Genomic DNA, 26845 nt, shown 5'->3' with positions numbered 1-26845 from the left:
CAACTCAATAAAGTAGTGGTTTTAAAATAATTTTGAAGGTATAATTTAGTATGTACTAACCAAAATAAGTTAAGGTAAATTTATTTATTTAATTTTATACGTACATATGTGATTTTATAAATTGCATACGTGACAGAAAATCTTATTACTTCTATTCGTCCATAAATCTCATGAGGATCGCACAATTAAACAAATGTGTAAAAATCCGGATGATAAACAGAGTATTCGTATTTCAGAGGTTACGAGTTAAAGTAAGATTGTAGAAGATCGAGTAGAGGACTTGGATCATCGTGCAACATTGACCAACAAATGTTACGAGGTCATGAAAACCAATGAATTAAATGTCGTTTTGACTATTATCAGGACATAAGTCCTTGGGCAAAAACTGTTCACGTGCGAAGCTGTTGCTAACAAGTGAGGTATGAAGGATAAAGTATGAGATATGTAGTTTTGGTTAAAACGAGTTTCTCGTATATCAACAAATAAGAAAATGAATATTTTCCATACTCATGTAATAACATTGGAATTTCTGTAACGACCCGACTTTTTCGACTTTTAATTATGTTTATTTCTTTCACGAAACTGCGTTTTTGATGTGTTTTCTAGTGATGTATGAAACGGTTATCAGTTTTATATTATTTACTACAGGAAATTACCTAAATTAAACTAAAACACAATAGGCAAGTATACCTATCGTATAGTAATATAGCTAGGGTAAAGTCCGGGAGGTCGATCCATGGACACTTTTATTGGGTGCTTTACTAGGTTATCTAGGTAAATTAAGTAACTAAGTTAGATTTAGTAATATATAGTAATTTTAGTAACTTTGGGGGATTTACCGTTTAACGATCGGTTTGTCTTTTTAGCTTTTCTTTTTAATTTAAACAACAAGATAATAAATTTAAACTAGATTATAACAATGAAGAAAAAAAATTACTGCGGTAAATAAATATTATTTTAACTAAACGAGATGAAAATACAATAAAAAAGTATTATGCTTATTTAACTTCCATAGTTACGATGTTTAACTTTTACTTTTTTACCTTTTTACCCTGGGTTAATTTTCCTTGCACCCGTAGAATATTTAATATGTCCACCTGGAGTTGTCCAGCGCAGTCCTATAATTACAAGCATTAAATGCGAGTGTCCTCATCATTTTATCTTGTGACTACAGTTAAATATTCTAATTAATTACTATTTAGATGGTTTGACGCGGTTGTCACGTATGTCAATAATTACACCAGTTGTCACTGAATGTAACCCACCTTAATTTTAACTAGCCTTTTAACCGTTAATCCATTCACGTGTCCATTTCAATGAATAATTTACCATATATATAAATAACCCGTCTTCTGTGTCCGGTCAACGTATGTGATTATTTATGCATATAGTAAATTATAAGTAGTGGTAATTTAACAAGTTGTCACTTAATTATTTTACCATACCCATTAATAGTTAAAACCCCAATCTCCCTTAAGGTCGTTCTTTATCTAAATATTAACCGTTGTACAAATTAAATTAACTCATTTCCTATTTTTAGTCAAACATCATAACTACTTGGGTTAAATAAGCATAATAATAAATTAGTTACTAGACATGGTAAAAAGATAAATAAAACTTACACAAAAGTTCTTAGCTTCCATTAATTCAACGCGGTAGAAAACTTCAAATTCAACACCCGTACAATACTTGAATAATAACAATATTAGAAACCTTCACCCTTTGTACTATGGAGTAAATAATAAACTACTAAATATTACTACTACGGAGTATTACAGTTTGAGTTGTGTCTTCCCCCTTCTCCTCTGCATAGATCATGTATATATCCTCCATCACTAGATTAAAATAATCTTCACTGGTCCCTTATCATTCTTTAAAAGTAGCAACTAGTTGGATAAAAATACTGAAAGTTATTCCATTGTGCACACTAATAAAATTGCATGTCATGTTTTCTGTATATTTATTTAATCATGCATATTAGGTGAGATGTAGTGTCCATGTCAGAGTATATATTCGAAGTATATATCCAAGATCCCTCCTGACATCTTGTGTATGTTATTATATTCTTCTCTTAGACCAACTTGTGTAATCCCATAACTAGTTGTTACTTGTTTTTGTTAATATGCTAAAAACGTATCATGGAGAACATGGCCTAACTTTTATATCATTTTCAATTCATAGTGTTGAACGTGCATATGCACTAAGTTCTATTTCTGTCGGCTGAACTTTTTGAACACGAAATTTTCTGAATTAGTAATTCTTGCATCGTTGACTTGTACTTCGTGTTCTATTTTTTGTACCTTCTCGTGGTTTTGACTTTCCTTGACATATGTTTCACTTTGGCACTCCGTCTTTCACTTTTAGGTATTTATACAATTACAACTTGAAAATGATACAAATACAAATAAAAACTTTTTATTTTGGACCGATATTGCGACTATATATTTGTTCATTTTTAGCAATATCAAAATCCCCACACTTGAACATTGCTTGCCCTCAAGCAATACAGAACTAGAAATACTCTGAAATAATAGGGAATCACACTTCACACGATTTATTCCTTTATTTTTCACACTCTATTTCACACTATATACAATGATGATGATTTCTTTCTCGTCACGATACAAATTCCGTCAATTCAATTCATAATAACGAACAAGTTTCAAGTTAATGAAACTTAAGAGTCGTAGTTAAAGTCTTACGTGACTTAGAAAATTTTGGATCCTTAGGGAAAATAGGAACCTGATGAAAATGTTTTGTATTTTTAAAATGCATGCTAGTTTTTACACTAGACACGTTTTCCGGATTAACCCATCACCGGTGTAAGTTTTCATAAACATTTTTGTGGGTTGTGGGTTTTATATTTTCTTTTGATTTTAAGCTAAAAACTTTTGGTTTTGTGTACCCACTGCTAACCCTGTGTTTGGAAAGCACAAATCCAGTTTACTTGTTCCGTATATTACTTTACGACAAACTACCGTCCGGTTGCAAAGGATAGCGATGAACAAGAAACTGTTAAGGCGATGTCTTTTAAGACATTGCATAAAATCATGGTTAATATCGTGTCGGAGGTAAATACTATCCTTTGTAGGAGAAATAGTAAAGATCACCCCAGAAGTTTTCGGTCTGGCACAGGGTCCTGTCTCCGACCATGCTATGCAACCACCATTCTCACGGTTGACATCCGATTTAGTTCAGGTGACCTAGTGAATTCCTAGGATTTTACGTTCAACAGTAATGAACGTACTGAAAATAAGTTCTTTGAAAACAAATCGATTTTATATTTTTCAAAACATTTTCTCGATCAAGTTCGAGTATAGATATCATCGAATTTCATGAGTTTGTAATTCTCAATATTTAATGTCAATCTCAAGGATTGAGTAATATATCAGGATTAAATGCTGATTTTTAATCTTTAAGGAGATTATCCTTTCTGGGGATCTGGTTCATCAGTCTTATCCAGCTGATTTGCAAGGCGTCCTCCCCATTTTACAAGACAAATCCTCTTATGGTTAGGATAAGTCCGACCACTTGGCGACCCTGTTTGATGCTGAGGTTCGTGGATTTCCAGCTGATTTTCGAGAAAACTTTACAAGGTTTTTCGTAGACTCTACAGCCGGTCTGGACGACAACTTCTTGACCTAAATCAAGAAGCGCGTTTCTTTTTTGGAAGACTTTACTTCCTCTAAGGATGGAATTGATTCATCCTGAAGACCTCTTGTATTAAAAGATAATATTTTTCTTTAGGATCATAAGATTTTATGAACATATTTTTATCTTTTAAAAACATTTTTATATGAAGGGTCAGTCGGGCGCAACACTATCCCTTATAGTGAAAATCGCCCTTTTTAATTCTCCAATTGGCCCATGTCTCAGTTTCAATCACTGTTCTTTATGGATTACAATAAAAGTACCTGCAAAACTTCGCACAAACATGTGATATGCAGTTTTAAACAAATAGATTGGTAAATCTCCCCACACTTGGCTTTTTCTTTGCCTTTTTATTCTCCTCTATTAAATAAATTCAACATTTGTGTTGTTTCTCAATTTATGTCCATTTTAGGTGACGATAGTTTCAGTAAATTTTACTTAATTTTACCGTTCATAAATATATATAAACATGATTTGAATTTATTTAGCTAGAAATTTTTTTAAATTTTTCACAAAATTTAAAGAATAAGCCAAGTGTATAAACTGAGAGAATTATAACCCCTCTCCACACTTGAGATCATGCAATGCCCTTATTTGCAATGAAATCAGACAAAAATTAGAATTCACGAGGGCAAAAAGTATAGAAAGGGTGTTAAAACCTCTTAGAGCTAGAAAGCCCTAACTTGCGCTATTTGGAGTTGAATTGTTCTTTATTACCAATATCTTCTCTTGTTCACATGTTTCGTCAAAAATTAGTTACTTTTGCTGAACTTACTGTCAGTCTATGAACATGCCTTGTTTTACCTATTTTCACACAACAAACAAAACAAACAAACATGCACACAAGACACACATTTTATTATTATTATTATTATTATTATTATTATTATTATTATTATTATTATTATTATTATTATTATTATTATTATTTTTCAATACTTAAAATTAATAACTTGCAATAATAATAAAATTTGCGCCCCCGTCCTTGGGTAGGGTAATTTCGGTTTTATCACCTATTCTTACCCGCGACAAATTGTTATACTTATCAATTCAAGTCGATACATAGAAAATAAAATTACACAAAAGAATTAAATTTATTTTTGGTATACTTTAAATTAATAAGGATAAAATAACGATAAAAAAAATTCTCGCCCCACCCTTGGGTAAAGTAATTTCAGTGTAAACACTTAATCTTAACTCGCGACCAATTTATAGCAATCGCCATTTTAAAGTTATTAATTAAAAGTAAATTTTTATCCCACTTAAGTCAAATTATCTTTAATAATAATAATAAAATTTTCCGTTCTAGCGTGATTTCAGCAGGAACTTAATTTCACTCATGAATATTTTGAAATCGTTATATTAAGTATTTGACTTAAGATATTTATATCTTCTCAATAAACGATATTCCCTAATACAAAATTAAAACTTTTGTTTGATAACAGTAATTTTAGTTTTAGGTACCTAATTTTACCGATTACCAATTTAAACACTTAAATTAGAAGATTTATCGCTTGAATGCCAAAGATTAAATGCATTTAAACAAACAAACAAACTTAAATTGCAAATACATTTGTCTTTTCAAACAGACATACTTGTTTATCACACAATAGCATACTAAAATAAATCACACATCAAACTTGCACACCTGCACACTCGCACACTTGTGAGAATTTCAGAATCTCACAGAATTATCATCTTGAAAATGACCTGAGCGAATTGCTTCGAAAGCGAGTCGGTCAAGTTGATTTTCCATAGCTTCATATGCGTACCCTCTCGGGTTTAGTAATTTTTCTTGGAAACACTTGACTGGCCCTTCTCGGCATAAAGTTACAAACTCGAAATTAGAATAAGTTTGATTCTTGGGGCATTTCCCTTCGTGGGACCACTTTCCGCACTTGTAACATTTTTCGAGTTGTTTTGCCCCTCGTTTTGCAGTAGATTTAGATGTACCTTGTGCGAAATTAACTTTATTATGTTCTGCCCTTTTCTCTTTTCTAATAGCAGTCATTTTCTCCCTGATCTCCAACACCATATCAATTGGTAAGGTGTAGATCAGTGCGTATATGAGAAGAGAATGGTTTTGATCAACCGAAGTGCGCGACTTATGCATCTGAAAACAAATAGAAACAAAAATAAAACACACAAAAGAAAAGTAAAAATTTAGAATGGAGGAAGAAGACTAGTTCTTTAGGGTCTGCTAGGGAAAGACCAATCGGATTCCATTCTTAAAAAAGTACACAAGAATAGAATTTCAAACATGAGATCTTTCTCTTTCTTGGAACATTCGACTCTCCCCACACTTAGTTAGCTGTGGTGTCGAACTTATGATTAAGATCATTATCAATCTCTCGTGGTCCATCAAAATAGTGTTTCAGCCTGTGTCCATTTACTTTGAATGGTTTATCATTTGAGTCCACTAATTCGACCGTTCTATAAGGTAAAACTCTTGTAACGATGAACGGTCCTGACCATCTAGATTTTAACTTTTCAGGAAATAGTTTAAATTTAGAATTGAATAGAAGGACACGGTCTCCTTCATGAAACACTTTTTTGTTTAAACGTTTATCGTGCCATTTCTTTGTTTTTTCTTTGTAGATGAGTGAGTTTTCATATGCATCATGCCTTAACTCATCTAATTCGTTCAGCTGGCTTAAACGTAATCGTCCTGCTTCATGCAAATCAAGATTGCATGTCTTAAGAGCTCAAAATGCTTTATGCTCAATCTCAACAGGGAGATGACATGCTTTTCCGTAAACGAGTCGAAAAGGTGTGGTTCCAATTGGAGTTTTATAGGCTGTTCGAAAGGCCCAAAGAGCATCCTCTAATTTCATGGACCACTCCTTCGGATTTGCACCTACAGTTTTCTCTAGAATATGTTTTAATGCTCGGTTAGTGTTCTCAACTTGTCCACTTGTTTGTGGATGATAAGCTGTCGATATCTTATGAGTTACCCCATATCTTTTAAGAACTTTCTCAAGTTGAGCGTTGCAAAAATGTGTACCCCGATCACGTATCAAAGCTTTCGGTGTTCCGAACCGTGCAAAAAGACGTTTCAAAAAGTTGACTTCAACTCGTGCATCATTTGTTGGAAGAGCTTGTGCTTCCGCCCATTTAGACACATAATCAATAGCAACGAGTATGTAGAGATTATTATGAGATTTTGGAAAAGGGCCCATGAAGTCAATGCCCCAAATGTCGAAAACTTCGCAGACTTGAATGACATTTTGTGGCATCTCATCGCGTTGACTGATTCTCCCGACCCTTTGACACGCATCACAGGATTTACAGAGAAGATGGGCATCCTTGAAAATAGAAGGCCAATAGAATCCAGCCTCGTAGACCTTTCTTCCCGTGAGTTGAGGTCCGTAATGCCCTCCTGTAGGTCCTGTGTGACAATGGAGTAAGATTTGTCTAGCTTCATTCCCAAATACGGACCTGCGTATTTATCCATCGAGACAATTTTTAAACAGATGTGGATCCTCCTAAAAATGGTATTTAATGTCGCTGAAGAATTTCTTTCGTTTTTGATACGACAGTCCCTTTTCAAGAAATCCACATACCAAATAGTTCGCAATTGGTGCGAACCATGGTATTTCATCACTCTCGATCTTCATGAGATGTTCGTCAGGAAAGTCATCATGTATCATGGATTCATCGAGAGTTTCTAGCTCAAGGTTCTCAAGGCGTGAAAGATGATCGGCGGTAAGATTTTCTGCTCCCTTTTTATCTCAGATTTCGATGCCAAATTCTTGCAGGAGCAAGATCCAACGAATTAAACGTAGTTTAGCATCTTGTTTTGAAAATAAGTACTTAAGAGCAGAATGATCGGTATAGACAACCGTTTTTGCTAGAACAAGATATGATCGGAATTTATCAAAAGAAAAGACTATAGCAAGGAGTTCCTTTTCAGTAGTTGTGTAGTTCGTTTGTGCTCCTTGTAAAGTCTTACTAGCATAGTAAATGGGTTTAAATCGTTTTTCTATCCTTTGATCTAAAACGGCTCCTATTGCAAAATCACTTGCATCGCACATGAGTTCAAATGGAAGGGCCCAGTTTGGAGCTATCATGATTGGCGCATTGGTGAGCTTTTCTTTGAGAACGTTAAAAGGTTTTATGCATTCATCTGAGAAGATGAATGGAGCATCTTTTTCAAGGAGTTTGTTCATTGGAGTGGCAATTTTAGAAAAATCTTTAATGAATCGTCGGTAAAAATCGGCATGCCCTAGAAAACTCCTAACTCCTTTGACATTGGTAGGATGTGGAAGTTTAACAATTACATCAACTTTTGCTTTATCCACTTCAATTCATTCACTTGAGATTTTATGACCTAGAACGATGCCTTCTTTAACCATGAAATGGCATTTCTCCCAGTTTAGCACTAGATTTGATTTCTCGCATCTAATAAGCATTCGTTCAAGATTTGAAAGACACGAGTCAAAAGAGTCACCGAAGACTGAAAATTCATCCATGAAAACTTCCATCTATTCTTCTATCATATCATGGAAAATTGCCATCATGCACCTTTGAAAGGTTGCAGGGGCATTGCAAAGTCCGAATGGCATGTGCTTGTACGCAAAAGTGCCATATGAGCATGTGAAGGTGGTTTTCTCTTGGTCTTCAGGTGCGATTGGGATTTGAAAATACCCTGAAAAACCATCAAGGGAACAATAGTAACTGTTTCCTGCTAACCTTTTCAACATTTGATCGATGAAAGGTAAGGGAAAATGATCTTTTCTGGTGGCGTCATTTAATTTTCTATAATCAATGCAAACATGCCATCCAGTTACAGTCCGAGTAGGAATAAGCTCATCTTTTTCATTTGTGATCACGGTAATGCCACCTTTCTTAGGTACGCATTGCACCAGGCTTACCCATGGACTATCAGAGATGGGATAAATTAAACCTGCATCAAGTAGTTCAATTATCTCTTTCTTCACCACATCTTGCATGTTAGGGTTTAGTCTTCGTTGACGTTGCACACAAGGTTTGAAATCATCTTCCATGAGAATTTTGTGTGTACAATATGAAGGACTTATACCCTTGATATCTTGGATCTTCCATGCAATAGCTGGTTTGTGAGCTTTTAACACGGAAATCAATCGAGATTTTTCATTTTCAAAAAGCGAGGATGAGATGATTATAGGTAATTGAGATTCACCATGCAAATATGCGTATTCCAAATGGTTTGGAAGTGGCTTTAATTCTAATGCTGGTGGTTCTTCAATCGACGATTTGTACATGTATCCGTCTTCCTCTTTCAGAACTTGAAGTTCTTATGATGTTGGTTCGTATTCATTAGCCATGAGTGTAGCTAATAATTCAGCTTCATCAATTGGTTCTGTTCCTTCTCCTAAAGAACATTCTCCCGTTCCTTGTAATTCTGGAAATTCTTGTAACAATTCTTGATGTTCATCTATAGTTTGCATATAATAGCACGCATCATCTGCAGATTAAGGTTGTTGCATGGCCTTATCAACAGAAAAGGTCACACTCTCGTCATCTATACTTAGGGTCAATTTCTTACCAAACACTTATATTATTGCTCTAGCCGTGTTTAAGAATGGTCTTCCTAAGATAAGAGGAACTCGAGAATCTTCTTCCATATCGAGAATCACAAAATCTGCTGGGAATACTAAAGTACCAACTTTAACTAGCATATTCTCCATTATCCCTCTAGGATATTTGATTGATCGATCAGCTAGTTGTATGCTCATTCGTGTTGGTTTTAACTCTTCAAGGCCTAGTTTAATGTATAATGAATAAGGCATTAAGTTAATACTAGCACCTAAGTCTGCTAATGCTCTTATTGAATCAAGACTACCTATTAAACATGGAATTGTGAAACTTCTGGGGTCGAAGAGTTTTTTGGGTATCTTGTTCAATAATACTGCCGAACATGCATCACTCATTGTGACAGCTGAAAGTTCTTTCATTTTCTTTCTGTTTGTGATCAGGTCTTTCAAAAACTTGACATATCTTGGCATTCCTGAAATTACATCGATGAAAGGAAGATTGAGGTTTATTTGTTTGAACATGTCAAGAAACTTTGACTGTTCGGCTTCGAGTCTTTCTTTTCTTTGTTTGCTCAGGTAAGGAAGCGGTGGTTGATATGGTTTAACGTATGGTTTAGGTCGTACTGAACCTTCTGAGATTTCAGCTTGTTGTTCATTAGCTTTCTCAATTACTGGTTCTGTCGCCTTCTCTGGTTCTGGTTGTGGTGATGGAACATGATAATCGGAAATGACTGGTATAACAGGTGGCGTAAGCGTCAAACCACTTCGGGTGGTAATCGCTTTGGCTGTTTCGTTTCGAGGGTTGGTATTCGTGTCGCTCGGTAAACTCCTTGGCTTTCTTTCACCAATTAACCTTGCTAAGTTACTTAATTCTAGTTCCAAGTTTTGGATAGAAGCTTGTTGGTGTCTGAATGATTGCGAGTTTTGTTCATTAGTTTGTTTTTTAGATGCAACAAACTGTGCTTGGGATTCCATGAGCTTTGTCATCATTTCCTCCAGGCTTGGCTTTTTCTCGTCGGTTTGTGGTTGCGTATTAAGAAAACCAGGTCTTTGCTGATTGCTAGTACCTTGTTGGTTATACGAGTTATTGTTGGGCCCATTTGGATTGTATGGGGTGTTGTAAGGTCGGTTGAAATTATTCCTTGGCGGTTGATAATTATTTTGATAATTATTTCCCGACCTTTGGTTGATGTAGGAAACATTCTCAAGTTGTTCCATCGTTTGCTCAACACCAAAACAATCTTTCGTCAAATGTGGCCCCCCACACTGCTCACAACCTGATTCGTATCGCGTGAATATCTTTAGTCATTTTTTCCATTCGTCTATCGACAGCATCTAACTTTGCAGAAATGGAATCAAAGTCATGGCTAGAATCGGCTCTAGCCGCTTTAGATGAACGAAAGATATCTTTTTCCTGGTGCCACTCATGTGAGTGGGATGCTGTATTATCAATAATTTTGTGAGCTTCAGTTGCGGTTTTCTTCATAATGGAACCACCAGCTGCTGTGTCATTGTCTTTTCGTGTAGCAACATCGCATCCTTGGTAGAATATTTGCACTATTTGATAAGTGTCTAAACCGTGCTGAGGACATCCTCTCAACAACTTTCCAAATCTTGTCCATGCCTCATATAATGTTTCATTTAGCTTTTGAGCAAACGTAACAATTTCTCCTTGAAGTCTCACGGCTTTAGATGCCGGAAAGAATTGTTTAAGAAATTTCTCAACTAAAACATCCCATGTGTCAATCGCTCCTTCAGGTAATGATTCTAACCAATCTTTAGCTTCTCCCTTTAAAGTCCAGGGAAACAACATGAGATAGATCTGTTCATCCTCAATTTCTCTGCTTTTAAATAGAGTACAAATCCTATTAAATGTTCGAAGATGTTCGTTTGGATCTTCTTTTGGCGTACCACTAAATTGTCATTGATTAGTTACCATGTGTAGGATTTGTCCTTTGATTTTATAATCTGGCGCATTAATGTCTGGTTGAGTAATGGCGTGACCTTAGCCAGTGCGTGTGGCTCGCATTCGATCCTCCATACTTAGAGGTTCCTGATTTTTCAGGATTGAAATTGTTGAATCTGAATCACTAGAGGATTCTGATTTAATGGTTCCTTCCTCGACAACCTCTGGTTGAATGATTGGTGGTTCAGGAGGAATGATTAGTGGTTCAGGATCTCTGAATTGTCTTTGAATGTCCTCCGGGTTCTCAATTGTGAGGTCGGGTTCAGAAAATGGATTATCGGAAATTTGAATTGGAGTACTTGTTTGACTGGATGATGATTCTAAAAAAAAATCAACGGCGACAATATTGACTAGATGTCTTGATCGAGTTACAGGTGGTGAACGTATGAAAGGTGGTGAACATCTTGCTCGGTGCATTCACTGAATATCCTATTAGTTATAAATTAAAAATTATATAAGTTATCAAATTAATAGACTTTTCTGATTTTGCCCACGCTTCGAATAGCCAATAGATGCAGTAGGTAGCCAGGACCCTTTAAATCGGAAGCCCATAACTCGCCACTAACAAATCCAACTATCACTACGAAGCAGAAAATTTGGATGTCTATCAATTTAACCGCTTAAAATAATTTTTCGTTGAATTTTAAAGAAAATAAAGAAAATTCGATGTCCTAAAAACTAGTGCGTCGAAATGAAAAAAAGAAAAAGCGCGTAGAAAAATAAGAGTTCAAAAAATAAAAGTCGAAAAACAATTTAAAATTAAAGTTTTACGTCTAAAGCTTAGCGTCTAAAAACTTAAAACTAAAAGTTGTGACTATAGTCTAAAAATCTAAAGGTAATAAAACTTAAAATAAAAACACTTTTTAATTTTATAGACAAAATCTTAAAATATATATATATATATATATATATATATATATATATATATATATATATATATATATATATATATATATATATATATATATATATATACATATACATATATTTATGAACTATTATTAGTTAGAATGTGGTGAGGAATAGCCTAGTTACTTGTCAATTTATTATTTAAGAAAAAAATAATAGACACAAATATTTTTATAAAAGTAGCACTAATATGTTTATACACAATCACAAAATATGAGTTTAACATATTAAAATTTAAAACTATCACCTAATTAGAATTATTGCTCCTTGACTCTTTCTCTTATGTGATCACTAGCAACATCAAAAATAATTAAATACACTTTGTCATTTGCTTCTTGTCTTACGTCAACAACCACAGTAACTTTTTTTTTTAAAGTTTTTATAAAGTTAAAAATATGTCTAATAAGAAAAACATAATTTAAATATAAAATAAAACTAATAAAAATTCAATTCATAAAAGAATTTAAAATTCCTAAACAAGTGAAAAAGGACAATAAATTTTGTCAACAAACACACTAATAAAAAAAATTCCTAAGACAACTAGTTTACATACATTTTTTTATTTTTATTTTTTTCGATTTTGTGACCTTATTTTTTTTTTCTAACTTTTTTTTTTCCGTTACAGTACACTAATTTTATCTTTTGCTTTATCAAGCTTTATCAAGTTATCTTTTGCTTTATCGAAATTACCCTACACTAATTTTTAAATAACAAAAGTTAGGAGTTTTTTTATCTAACTAGTTTACGAACACACTAATTTTTGGTTCCATTGCCGACTAGTTTTTTTTATTACAAATTCTAACTTAACTACTGATGTACTCTGTAAAGACATAAAAAGTGTTCCCTGGCGGCGGCGCCAAAAACTTGATGTGTTTTCTAGTGATGTATGAAACGGTTATCAGTTTTATATTATTTACTACAGGAAATTACCTAAATTAAACTAAAACACAATAGGCAAGTATACCTATCGTATAGTAATATAGCTAGGGTAAAGTCCGGGAGGTCGATCCATGGACACTTTTATTGGGTGCTTTACTAGGTTATCTAGGTAAATTAAGTAACTAAGTTAGATTTAGTAATATATAGTAATTTTAGTAACTTTGGGGGATTTACCGTTTAACGACCGGTTTGTCTTTTTAGCTTTTCCTTTTAATTTAAACAACAAGATAATAAATTTAAACTAGATTATAACAATGAAGTAAATAAAAATTACTGCGGTAAATAAATATTATTTTAACTAAACGAGTTGAAAATACAATAAAAGAGTATTATGCTTATTTAACTTTCGTAGTTACGATGTTTGACTTTTACTTTTTTACCCTGGGTTAATTTTCCTTGCACTCGTAGAATATTTAATATGTCCACCTGGAGTTGTCCAGCACAGTCCTATAATTACAAGCATCAAATGCGAGTGTTCTCGTCATTTTATCTTGTGACTACAGTTAAATATTCTAACTAATTACTATTTAGATGGTTTGACGCGGTTGTCACGTATGTCAATAATTACACCAGTTGTCACTGAATGTAACCCACCTTAATTTTAACTAGCCTTTTAACCGTTAATCCATTCACGTGTCCGTTTCAATGAATAATTTACCATATATATAAATAACCCGTCTTCCGTGTCCGGATAACGTATGTGATTATTTATGCATATAGTAAATTATAAGTAGTGGTAATTTAACAAGCTGTCACTTAATTATTTTACCATACCCATTAATAGTTAAAACCCCAATCTCCCTTAAGGTCGTTCTTTATCTAAATATTAACCGTTGTACAAATTAAATTAACTCATTTCCTATTTTTAGTCAAACATCATAACTACTTGGGTTAAATAAGCATAATAACAAATTAGTTACTAGACATGGTAAAAAGATAAATAAAACTTACACAAAAGTTCTTAGCTTCCATTAATTCAACGCGGTAGAAAACTTCAAATTCAACACCCGTACAATACTTGAATAATAACAATATTAGAAACCTTCACCCTTTGTACTATGGAGTAAATAATAAACTACTAAATATTACTACTACGGAGTATTACAGTTTGAGTTGTGTCTTCCCCCTTCTCCTCTGCGTAGATCATGTATATATCCTCCATCACTAGATTAAAATAATCTTCACTGGTCCCTTATCATTCTTTAAAAGTAGCAACTAGTTGGATAAAAATACTGAAAGTTATTCCATTGTGCACACTAATAAAATTGCATGTCATGTTTTCTGTATATTTATTTAATCATGCATATTAGGTGAGATGTAGTGTCCATGTCAGAGTATATATTCGAAGTATATATCCAAGATCCCTCCTGACATCTTGTGTATGTTATTATATTCTTCTCTTTGATCAACTTGTGTAATCCCATAACTAGTTGTTACTTGTTTTTGTTAATATGCTAAAAACGTATCATGGAGAACATGGCCTAACTTTTATATCATTTTCAATTCATAGTGTTGAACATGCATATGCACTAAGTTCTGTTTCTGTCGGCTGAACTTCTTGAACACGAAATTGTCTGAATCAGTAATTCTTGCATCGTTGACTTGTACTTCGTGTTCTATTTTTTGTACCTTCTCGTGGTTTTGACTTTCCTTGACATATGTTTCACTTTGGCACTCCGTCTTTCACTTTTAGATATTTATACAATTACAACTTGAAAATGATACAAATACAAATAAAACCTTTTTATTTTGGACCGATATTGCGACTATATATATGTTCATTTTTAGCAATATCAGTTTTTGTGCGTACTGTGATAGATTATATTATGGGATAATTATTATGTAAATTACGTTCGTTAATGCCTTGCAACGTACTTTTAAGTACTTAATTACTTAACGTGATCCTTGATTGCATTTACGACCGTTAGTGTCACTTAAGGATTAGAATGAGATACGTACTTGGTACACGTTAAACTTTCGTCATAATTGGAATATTATGACTGCGTAAACTTAATTGTTATTTATTAATGGCAATTACTTGGTTTTATGGTCCCTTAATTAAGCTTAGTGTTTACTAAGGCTTACTAGTCACCTTAATGGACTTTATCTTAGTGGACTTCCAAGGCCCACCCTACTTACTTGATGGACTCACTTAATGGACTAGTTAATGGACTAATTTAGCCCATTAAGCATAAGACAAAACTCAATTAGTTAATTAGACAAGATTAAGCATGTTTGGTACCATATACTTACACTTTTTAGCCTTTTGTTCCATGCCACCCAACATGTACAACCACCACCATGTACCACCATCCAATAGCAAGCAAATGGTCCCCCCCATCCCCCATGCTAACCGTCGGCCTAAGGGTCACCACCAACACCACCACTTCATTTTAACTCACTCATTTCATTTCAAAAACACACACACTTATTCTCTCAAATTTCTCTCATCTTTTCTTGAAGAGACTTGAAGGTTTTGATTCTTTTTCTCTTCTTTTTCCTCTCAAAATTGTAACATCATCATCATCATTGTTATTTTTGGATTTTGGTTTTATAACTTCAATCCTCATGATATCTTGCAATCTTTAATCTCTTTTATGATAAAGAAGCAAGAACAAGGATCAAAGCTTTGTAGTTCTTGGTTCTACATGAACTTGTAACAACTTTTAAGATCAAATTACTTTATGATCTTCTTCATGTTCAAGTATTGGAAATTTAAAGTTCAATTCATGAAGACTCAAGTTTATGACTTGATATATTTTTATATAAAGGATCCTTACTTGAACTTGTTTATTTTTGACTTTAAATCTATCATTTATGTTTATGGACTTTGACTTGTTTAAGTGGCTTGGTCAAAGATTGCTTGTTAAACTTTGATCTCATAAATCTTGTAACCAAAGTTTAAGCTTACTAGTTTACAACTTTCACACATTTAAGATTGATCTAAGATATATAATTTATGGTCATCTAACTTGTTAAAACAAGAATTCATTTATTTGTGTTCACTTTACTTTACAAAATCTAAGTTTCATAGCTTATGGTTGTGTAAAGTTGAAAGTCTAAGTGTTTTGACTTAGGGTTTCACCAAGAACATGAGATCTAGACTTTTTAGTCTAAGATCTTTAATATCTAGTTAAGATCTAAGCTCTCTAGCTTAAGGTCTTGATTATTTAGTTTGATTCAAAGTTTATAGCTTTATAAGACTTGTATTTGTGTTGAAACTAAGAAAAGTGATGCAACTTTGGTTCATCACCTTGCTCAAACTCTCACATGAGTTGTGTTTTAATTCTTAGTCTTGATTATTGGGTGTTTATGGTAGAACCTTGGTCAAAAGTGATGCAAACACATCAACGAGTTGTACACTTGAAGCTATAAGCATCAAAGATGAGAACCGTGTTGAGCATCAAGCACCAAGAATCCCACCGGAGCACCTTGCTTACTGTTTTCTGGATCTGATCGCTCACCTAGGCTACTGGAAAAGTTGATTTCCAGATATTTCGATTCGAGTAGATGACGTTTCATTTAAGACTCGTCTTAATCCGATATACGGTTTAGGATTTATAGCCTTCCGAAAGTCACTACGTCTTTGTAACGTTGTCCTGAAATTTCTGACCTACTTGAACTTAAACCATCGCCACGGTCAAACGAAGACGATTTTGGTTCTGAAAATTGGTTAGTGGTTGGAGGACTCACATACGGAGCCATGGACACTGACTACGCTTCTTTTCGATTTGTATAGAGGTCGTAGCAGCTGAACGAAGTCAGCCTTTGTTTCGATCTCTATTCTCAATTGAAACCTACTTTACTCTTTTGATTGATGATGAATGATGATGATACTTAAGACTTAATTTACGTACTTTTAAACCTTTGGGAACGAATTACTGACTTAGTAACTTTTGACTTAGGTTGAGGACCTTTCGGACCAACTACATGCTTACTTATCTCGCATCGACTTTTACTACTTATTCACTGTGAGTTATAGCATCCCTTTTTTACTTCAACTATTTTTGAGACTGAGAATGCATGCGCTTTTTATGTTTTACTTACTAAGCACGAGTACTTAAACTTTATTATGTGTGGGTTATACAACGGCAAAAACTTTCCCCTTAGCTCGGTAACGTTTAATCATTGGTTTCCTAACCATGAACGTGAATCTTAGATATGGATCCATAGGGTTTGACATCCCCACTCGGGCTAGTCGCGCTAGCATTTAATGAGTGTTTAATACTTCGTAGACTTACGCACTCGCCAAGTGTACTTTTAGGGGGTGATATTTTCGTTAAGTTAGTTACCAAGTGCCCACGGTTAAGCATATACTTTTCATACTGTTTTGAATACGAAATCTCGTGGCCTTTATTACATTATTGTTATAATTAAACTATAGCTCACCAACATTCGTGTTGACTTGTAAGCATGTTATTTCTCAGGTGCTTTGACGTTTTATGCTTTCGCTGTATTAGTCTCGCTGTTAGACTTGCTGTGTAGACTCCCACTACTTTTGTTTAGAGATGTCTCTGCATGAAACTTTTACTTTGCATTCACGAACTATGTTACTTTTGAACAATGAATTTGTAATGACCTTTGCATCTTGTACTTATGTTATTGCTTCCTATCGTAGAAGCACACTATCGTTTGTAAAACACTTGACGTCGGTAAAGATGTTACTCCTTTTTATGAATGCAAACTTATTTTAAAACAGCATATAATGTTTGACCTTGTAATGATCATGTTGTTGATGATCCGTACACGTTAATTTTGTACGGGGCGTCACATTTGGTATCAGAGCATTGGTTGTAGGGAATTAGGTTGCATTAGTGAGTCTTGACCGAGCCAAGTAGGATTCGCTAATAGGACTAATCTACAACTTGCTTGTTTACCTGTTTCTACTGAACTTACTGCATGCTACTGCTTACCTTATTACTATGAGTACTTGCTGTATGCTACTGCTTATTCTCGCTACTGCATGCTACTATCTGCTTTCGATTACATGATACGTTTGTAGGATTTTGTTAATATTGCCATGATATGTACTGCTAGGATGATGTAGTGCCTAATTATGTAACGACCCGGAAATTCCCGACCAAATTTAAACTTTAATCTTTATATGTTTCCGACACAATAAGCAAAATTTGTAATATTGAGTCTCGAAAGTTTTGAAATCTATATTCATGTGATTAATTACCCTTTGACCATGCCTGATGATTCACGAACTATTATGTACATTAGATATATAATACTTTATATGGATGTATTTTATTTTAATTAACGAGATTAAATGATAATATAATCAGATATTTTGATTACGAGTCATTATTATGAGGTCCACTTTGAATTAGGAAACCCTTACTTTTAACGATATCCGGAATATTTGGTAAAGTGATTCTGTTTAAGAACAAAAGTGTTATTATTGAGGATTAGACAGAGGTTAGCGGAGAGTCTCGTTTAATTTTCAAAAGCGTACCTTGCAATGATTGACTTGTGTCACTTGATAGGCTAATTATTTAGTTTTCTTAATAATGAAAACGTTTTACGATGTATATGAAACCTTTTAAAGAATGATTTTGAATATAACTTATCCTGGAAAACTAAATTATATTTATTCAATTTAGTACGAACACATTTTTCGATATAATAGAATTTGATTATAAAATATTTTTATGGATTTTCAATGATATAAAAATAAAAATAAAGATAAAATAAAGATTTCTAATGAGCACCAAAAGACTACAACATTTCATCACAAGATTGTAAGTTAAAATGTTGGAAATCACTAAACCTGCGCACTTGCACGAGAAAAATCATAACTAATTCATACTGACTCAAAAAAGGGTGATTCTGGTGTCCAAACGACCGTAACTCAAAACTCTACAACTTTCGTGAAGACACCTTACGCGGATCGCGTACCTATCTACGCGAAACGCGTAATGTTTTGCCGACATAAAAAAGGTGATGGCAACTTGGACGACAAAATTTCTTTAAATATCGAATTCTGGTTCCATTTTTTTTATTCTTTCACTCATATTACTCCGTAACATATTATTAATTATAATTATTATTATTATTATTAAAATTATTATTATTATTATTTAGATTAATATTATTATTAATCTTAGGATTAGGAGTATTATTAGTACTAAATATACATAAAATACTATGACGAGGTTCTGCCCAAATGTTTTCAAAACAAGTTTCATGAGTGAGATAGAATTATTGAGATTATGGGTTATAGCTATGGAGGTTATGGGTAATGTTCGGGGGTTTTGCTCGTGAGATAAACTAGTGTTTATCATCTCCGTTGCGCCTATGTACTTTCCTGCAATATTGAATCTCAATATTGATACGTGAGCACTTATAACTTAACTTTTATTTATTAATAATGTATCACTGACTAGTGCTCGAGAATTTAGGATTATACATGCTGGTATGTTTAATTTTGTCAAAATATATTTTAGGATAGAATCTGAATTAGTTACTCATGCGGTTGAGATAAGATATATGATATGCATGTTTTTGGAAAGGTGGCGAAAAACTATAAACTTTTCATTTAGATATCGAATGGATTCGACGGACGGATTAAAAGTTATAGTCAATTGAATTTTTGTATTAATTATTAAAAATGATTAATTTTATTATTACGTCGTCGTTAAAATCATCGTTATAATATTTGATTATTATCAGTAATATTAAAATTATCATTTTTATTAAAAGTATTATTTTTAATGGAAATATTATTATTATAAAATATTAACTTATCATTTTAGTATATTTTTATATAAAGTTTTATTTATTAATAAATGAATTATATTATTATTTACTCTAATAAATTTTGTAAAAATATTTGAAAATATAAAATGACGATATTTAATCATGTGTAAATTTTGGAAATCATTTTGAGTCAAATTCATTTTTGTTAACTGTCGCATATTAGTCTCGAGCATTAGGATTGTGGTACACTACGACTTGACCTTAATTGTTAAACAGATATTAACCAATATATAAATATATATAATTAATTTAGGTTCGTGAATCCGAGACCAACCCCACATTTGTTCAATGACGTTTTGAGTATTTTTACTACAAAATACAGTATGGTGAGTTTCATTTTGCTCCCTTTTTAATTGCTTTTGCAATATATATTTTTGGGCTGAGAATACATGTGATGCTTTTATAAATGTTTACGAAATAGACACAAGTACTTAAAATATATTCTACGTTGAGTTGTACCACTGGCATACTTCCCTGTAGCTTGGTAACTACTATTTACATGGGTATTGTAAACGCGAATCCTGTTGATAGATCTATCGGGCCTGACAACCCCAACCGGACTGGACGACCAGTATTCAACGGTTGCACAGTACTTCGTTTCGGTGACTACACTTGGTACGGTGTAGTGAGATTTCATAATAAAGGGAATATGCGACGTGATTAAATGTTAAGTATGGTTACCAGGTGCTCAACCACTTAGAATGCTTTACATACACTTGCGAGTGTATTATATTTATGATTATGAAATCTTGTGGTCTATTAAAAATATTGAAATGATTGTTATGATAAACCTATGAACTCACCAACCTTTTGGTTGACACTTTAAAGCATGTTTATTCTCAGGTACGAATTAAGTCTTCCGCTGTGCATTTGCTCAATTTAAGGACATTACTTGGAGTCGATCATCGCAATGGGACCAAATGTTGATGACTTCGTCCAGGTAGACAAGGACGGGTCGTCATAGGTGGTATCAGAGCGGTGGTTTTAGTGAACCAGGTCTTGCATTAGTGTGTCTAACTAATAGTTGTTAGGATGCATTAGCGAGTCTGGACTTCGACCTTAGCTGCATATTATACGTATTGTTTATCATTCCTAGTGGAAAATTTCCTGCTTAGCATTCCTAAGTCTAGACACGTCTTACTGCCTCTATTGCATAGACAGGGTATAGATAAATTCATATCTTAGCGTATCTGTTATTGTTACCTTTGCCTGACAGCTTCCATAGATTCCTCCGTAACTTATGGGATTGTAGTATTATATATGCATATGTAAATTATGTATTGCAGGGTACTAATCTACATCCTATAATCTATTTTTTTTTTTTCGAAAATCCTACATCTGATCGTACGAGATGAATTCCTCAACCAGTTCGAATTCCTCGGATTCCGACAGCTATTCCGATATGGAGGTTCACCTAAGCTCCGAAAGCAGTGTCACCAGAATGAATCAACCAATCATCCATCCCCAATTCATCTGATGGGTTCGTAGTCGACTTAATCAATGGAGACGCGTAGAAGGCGATCCCTTCCACTAATCGAATTCACCTCTTGATGAAGAACCTGAAGCACTTACTGGCGGACCTGTTTGTAACACCATTTTCACCCTCATTGCCCGAATATCTCGTCACGATTATATCATAACTCCGATTCTAAACCTTATTCATTCACCCTTTCTTACAAACAATCATTCCGGAATAATAGAAGAAGTCAACGAACTTCGCGCTCGAGTAATCAATTTGGAAAATATGGTGCAAAATTTACCAGCTTCAGTAACATAACCCGCTTCAGCACCAACGGTACCAGTACCACCAATAACCCAAGTTTCAACAATCCATGCCTCAACATCTCATTCTGTACCTCGAGCATAATCATCGTTCAACGTATCATTCTATCTACTTTATCTTCGTTCGACATGGCGATTATGTAATCTCTAATGTTTTAGAGATTATATATTCTTGTTCTAATGGTAAATCAAATGAGTTTAATATCATATTGACTCATTAAATCCATGATTATATCTGAAGAAAATATATATGTATATATATTTTCATAAAGATTGTAATTAAAAATTCTTTTGTACAAATTGTTAATGGTGAAAATATTTTAACGGGTAGGTAATACCCGAGGAATATTTAGATTTCACATTAATAAGTTACACAGTACATTCTTCAAATCTGATTCAACAGTCATTTACTATCCTACTTACATTCACCGATATACGTATCCGTTCACCGCATAATAACCCTTTTCATTCAATTTCATATTTGGATTTTGACTTAACAAAATCTAACAAGTGGCATAATGAAGGAAACATTGGACAAAATAAAATTTGTTAGAAACAAACGAATTAACTAATTGAAATTTTGTTAAGAATCCACGCTAACTGTTCCAGCTAACTGTTCCTAGCTAACTGATTACATTTTATTTATCGCAATTTAATTATCGCAATTTTATTTATCGTCATTTAAATTCTGTTATTTACTTTACGCATTTAAGTTATCGTTATTTAATTTATGTTATTTACTTTACGCACTTTATTTATCGTTATTTAATTTCTGTTATTTATTTATACACTTTAAATAACGGGACACGTATACAAGGTTTCGACATATCATATTGACCCATCTATATATCTATCTTGGAACAACCATAGACACTCTATATGCAAATGACGGAGTTAGCTATACAGGGTTGAGGTTGATTCCAAAATATATATATAGTTTGAGTTGTGATCAATACTGAGACCGGTACACGGGTCACGATGCGTATTAATTAATTCGAATATTATATATTAAACTATATATATGAACTATTGGACTATTGGACTACTAACTTTGGACAATTAAAATGAATTAAAATATCGATTATAACATATGAAACTAAACAATTCTTCAAGTTTGCCACTTGATTTCATCTTAAACCTCGTTTGTATATTGACGATTACAATCTGCGTTCAAACCTTTCAAAATTCTTGAAAACACCTCGATCGAGAGGATGAACCAGCCGCACTTTATCTACGAAAGAAAAGATTGATGCATATAGTTATGCATCTGAAAAACTTTCGGAAACTGAGTAAACGTTTAACACGTAGATGTGCTAATTCCTTTAGTGTTATTATTACCCAAAATAATTCGGTAATCCCTTTCAAAGTAGAAAATTTTTTCACAACTCCAGCAAGTCAACTCCGACTTTTCATACGAAATAACCTTATTATAACCTTGATATATATGCGTACTCTTTATTGTTACTGGAGAATCTTTTATATTCCACCATATTACCATCACCGTTTAATCATCTAAAAATACAATTCTCCTGAAACCACCTCAGTTTGATAACCGATGACCCAGATCCGTTAACTTTGAAAATGCTGACGAAGTAGCATGTTGTAGATGGTCTTAATGGCCAATAGTTGATGATAAAGAAGGAAGTGTTAGGAACGCTCGATAGAAAATTTGGTAATGAAAATCAGATTGAGCACACCGTGAAGGAAACAAAGAACAAATACAAGGACCAAACCCTATATTCAAAGAATCCAGGTAATTCTGGATCCGATGAAATCTTTAGAGAATATCATGCTCCGAAGTCACGTTAAAATCTTGCGAAAATTTTTTTTTCTTCATCAACCTTTGAACTTAGAAATTCCAAAATATCATCATAAATATCTTCGATATTTCTGAAGACATTTTTATAAATATTCTCATCCAAAATTATATACCTTTTTTTATGCTATCTGTATTCCATTATATTGGAAACTTCTGTAAAATTTAAGTATAAATTATGAATGAATTGTGGACAAGTGTTGGGAACTGATGTATGAGTTAGTATAATATAATGCGCTTGGCCAACGTGATTATATTACAGTAAGTCATGCTGAGTTTCTAATGAAACGCGATGATTCTCAGTACCATCATCATGTGTCATGTTACATAACTCTTTCATTCTACATAACCTCCGAACATATCAAGAAGAATATATTCTTGATAGTTCTATCCTCAGTAATTTTGATAAATTTGAAAATCAAAACATGCTATCACATTCCTTCCTGCTTAGAACATTATAATCATTCAAAATTCTATATCTACGAATTCTGGACCATTATTCGCTTGACTTGAAGTCGGGAAGAGAAAACAGAAGCATAGAGCTTCAAAATATAAGGGAGAATATAAAGCCCGATAACAACACATAAATTACAAACCATGTATATCAATACGTATCATAACGTAAAGACATGGGAGAATTAAAAACATTAAAACCCCAAAGGCGAAGTAGAAGAAAGTAGATTCCTCTGGTGGAAGTTGGAAAAGGAGAATGAATGTTGCGATAGTAAGGATGAGGACAAGAATTAGAACTGGATTAAGCATTTTCACAATCGTTTGAAAGTATGGATCGAGAAAGAAAGAATTGGAGTGGTGAAAATAATGGAACGAAAGAAGTTCATTTATAGAGAAGATACCAGACAAAGCAATCAAGACAGATAATCACAATAAATTAAAGAGATCCTAATCTTCCATAAATCCCGAAGAATCAAATCCTATAGATTTCAAGATTTTCTTTTAAATCCCTTAAATTCCGGAAATTCACTGTGACTACGTCAAAAGTTAAATCTCTATCTCCATCTCTTGTGATAGCTTCACTCGTACACTTCACATAATCGAACTGTTTTACCACTATTACTAAATGGTGATAAAACTCTAGTTATCAATTCATATTCGTCATAAAAACATTTTATTGTTAGTCATGACGATCTCGATCAAATTTCGGGGACGAAATTTCTTTAACGGGTGGGTACTGTAACAACCCGGAAATTCCCGACCAAATTTAAACTTTAATCTTTATATGTTTCCGACACAATAAGCAAAATTTGTAATATTGAGTCTCGAAAGTTTTGAAATCTATATTCATGTGATTAATTACCCTTTGACCATGCCTGATGATTCACGAACTATTATGTACATTAGATATATAATACTTTATATGGATGTATTTTATTTTAATTAACGAGATTAAATGATAATATAATCAGATATTTTGATTACGAGTCATTATTATGAGGTCCACTTTGAATTAGGAAACCCTTACTTTTAACGATATCCGGAATATTTGGTAAAGTGATTCTGTGTAAGAACAAAAGTGTTATTATTGAGGATTAGACAGAGGTTAGCGGAGAGTCTCGTTTAATTTTCAAAAGCGTACCTTGCAATGATTGACTTGTGTCACTTGATAGGCTAATTATTTAGTTTTCTTAATAATGAAAACATTTTACGATGTATATGAAACCTTTTAAAGAATGATTTTGAATATAACTAATCCTGGAAAACTAAATTATATTTATTCAATTTAGTACGAACACATTTTTCGATATAATAGAATTTGATTATAAAATATTTTTATGGATTTTCAATGATATAAAAATAAAAATAAAGATAAAATAAAGATTTCTAATGAGCACCAAAAGACTACAACATTTCATCACAAGATTGTAAGTTAAAATGTTGGAAATCACTAAACCTGCGCACTTGCACGAGAAAAATCATAACTAATTCATACTGACTCGAAAAAGGGTGATTCTGGTGTCCAAACGACCGTAACTCAAAACTCTACAACTTTCGTGAAGACACCTTACGCGCATCGCGTACCTATCTACGCGAAACGCGTAATGTTTTGCCGACATAAAAAAGGTGATGGCAACTTGGACGACAAAATTTCTTTAAATATCGAATTCTGGTTCCATTTTTTTTATTCTTTCACTCATATTACTCCGTAACATATTATTAATTATAATTATTATTATTATTATTAAAATTATTATTATTATTATTTAGATTAATATTATTATTAATCTTAGGATTAGGAGTATTATTAGTACTAAATATACATAAAATACTATGACGAGGTTCTGCCCAAATGTTTTCAAAACAAGTTTCATGAGTGAGATAGAATTATTGAGATTATGGGTTATAGCTATGGAGGTTATGGGTAATGTTCGGGGGTTTTGCTCGTGAGATAAACTAGTGTTTATCATCTCCGTTGCGCCTATGTACTTTCCTGCAATATTGAATCTCAATATTGATACGTGAGCACTTATAACTTAACTTTTATTTATTAATAATGTATCACTGACTAGTGCTCGAGAATTTAGGATTATACATGCTGGTATGTTTAATTTTGTCAAAATATATTTTAGGATAGAATCTGAATTAGTTACTCATACGGTTGAGATAAGATATATGATATGCATGTTTTTGAAAAGGTGGCGAAAAACTATAAACTTTTCATTTAGATATCGAATGGATTCGACGGACGGATTAAAAGTTATAGTCAATTGAATTTTTGTATTAATTATTAAAAATGATTAATTTTATTATTACGTCGTCGTTAAAATCATCGTTATAATATTTGATTATTATCAGTAATATTAAAATTATCATTTTTATTAAAAGTATTATTTTTAATGGAAATATTATTATTATAAAATATTAACTTATCATTTTAGTATATTTTTATATAAAGTTTTATTTATTAATAAATGAATTATATTATTATTTACTCTAATAAATTTTGTAAAAATATTTGAAAATATAAAATGACGATATTTAATCATGTGTAAATTTTGGAAATCATTTTGAGTCAAATTCATTTTTGTTAACTGTCGCATATTAGTCTCGAGCATTAGGATTGTGGTACACTACGACTTGACCTTAATTGTTAAACAGATATTAACCAATATATAAATATATATAATTAATTTAGGTTCGTGAATCCGAGACCAACCCCACATTTGTTCAATGACGTCTTGAGTATTTTTACTACAAAATACAGTATGGTGAGTTTCATTTTGCTCCCTTTTTAATTGCTTTTGCAATATATATTTTTGGGCTGAGAATACATGTGATGCTTTTATAAATGTTTACGAAATAGACACAAGTACTTAAAATATATTCTACGTTGAGTTGTACCACTGGCATACTTCCCTGTAGCTTGGTAACTACTATTTACATGGGTATTGTAAACGCGAATCCTGTTGATAGATCTATCGGGCCTGACAACCCCAACCGGACTGGACGACCAGTATTCAACGGTTGCACAGTACTTCGTTTCGG

The 26845-nt window shown here is 33.0% G+C and overlaps 1 non-coding gene across 1 annotated transcript; it reads left to right on the top strand.

The window, feature by feature from the left end:
• The first annotated feature begins 10741 nt into the window (after nt 1-10741).
• LOC139887382 (small nucleolar RNA R71) lies at nt 10742-10848 on the top strand. The gene has a single exon (XR_011773217.1). It is a non-coding gene; the product is annotated as a small nucleolar RNA R71 (small nucleolar RNA).
• The last annotated feature ends 15997 nt before the right edge of the window (nt 10849-26845 follow it).

The sequence above is a fragment of the Rutidosis leptorrhynchoides genome, chromosome 1 (genome assembly GCF_046630445.1).
Source record: "Rutidosis leptorrhynchoides isolate AG116_Rl617_1_P2 chromosome 1, CSIRO_AGI_Rlap_v1, whole genome shotgun sequence".
In the NCBI taxonomy this organism is placed as follows: domain Eukaryota; kingdom Viridiplantae; phylum Streptophyta; class Magnoliopsida; order Asterales; family Asteraceae; genus Rutidosis; species Rutidosis leptorrhynchoides.
Note: the sequence above shows the minus strand (reverse complement) of the source record. Positions and strands in the feature narration are given on the sequence as shown.